The following is a 1,262-nucleotide window of genomic DNA, read 5'->3' as shown; positions in this document are numbered from 1 at the left end:
ATCCAGCAGCCTATGTCTCAATCTAAGAGAGATCCAGCCGTCTATGTCTCACTCTAAGAGAGATCCAACCGTCTATGTCTCACTCTAAGAGAAATCCAGCAGTCTATGTCTCACTCTAAGAGAGATCCAGCCGTCTATGTCTCACTCTAAGAGAGATCCAACCGTCTATGTCTCACTCTTACAGAAATCCAGCCGTCTATGTCTCACTCTAAGAGAGATCCACAGATCAGAAGAGTTCTAGATCTAGTAAGCAGATGACGGTGATGGGGTGTGCTCAGTTGTAGCAACGACAGACGCCAACACACACTGTACACATTCGGAGCTCACTCTTAGCACCTTCTAAGCACACACTTGGAGCTCACTCTTAGCACCTTCTAAGAACACACTTTGAGCTCACTCTTAGCACTTTCTAAGCACACACTTCGAGTACACTCTTGACACCTTCTAAGCACACACTTTGCGCACACACTTTGAGCACACTCTTAGCACCTTCTCAGCACACACTTTGAGCACACTCTTAGCACCTTCTAAGCACACACTTTGAGCACACTCTTTGAGCAGGCAACACACTGAGAGAACAATGGCCTATGTGTACGACCGCGTCCTCTCAGTTAGTCATTAATAACTTCACACGTACACACACACACGTACACACACGCACTACACACACGCGTACACACACACGCGACTGGCAGAGGCGACAACACGAGCCGCGGAGATGAGACGAGTGTGTGCCAGATGGTGTGTCTGTTGACAGCCCGTCCTGTTGTCTCACCAACTGGCGCGTGCAATCATTGATGACACACATGACACACACACGACACACACATGACACACAACACACATGACACAGCTCAGGGCTCGCTCGGACTCCTAGATCTTATGGCGGTAATAATAGATAATAATAATAGATGACATTTATACAGCGCTCAACCCCGATTAAAGTACACAGGCTCTGAGAGCTTTACAATACAGTACAACATACAACAGTAACATAAAACGTTGTGTTCGGACCAAAAGAAAATCACCCCAAATATCCATCTTCTTAATTTAAAAACAGAAACGACTTCAGCTGACATTTGAATGAATCAAAAGATTTGACCTCTCTTAGACTACTTGGCAAAGCATTCCAGATCTTGGGGCCTTGGTATTCAAATGACCTTTCACCCTTTGTTTTAAGTTTCATAGACAGTAAAAGAACTTTCTATTTGTCAGCTGATGACCTTAGACTGCGAGTTGGAATGTACAGTCTCAACAGATTT

Source organism: Aplysia californica, unplaced genomic scaffold (genome assembly GCF_000002075.1).
Source record: "Aplysia californica isolate F4 #8 unplaced genomic scaffold, AplCal3.0 scaffold02620, whole genome shotgun sequence".
NCBI lineage: Eukaryota > Metazoa > Mollusca > Gastropoda > Aplysiida > Aplysiidae > Aplysia > Aplysia californica.
This window is presented reverse-complemented; position numbering follows the sequence as displayed.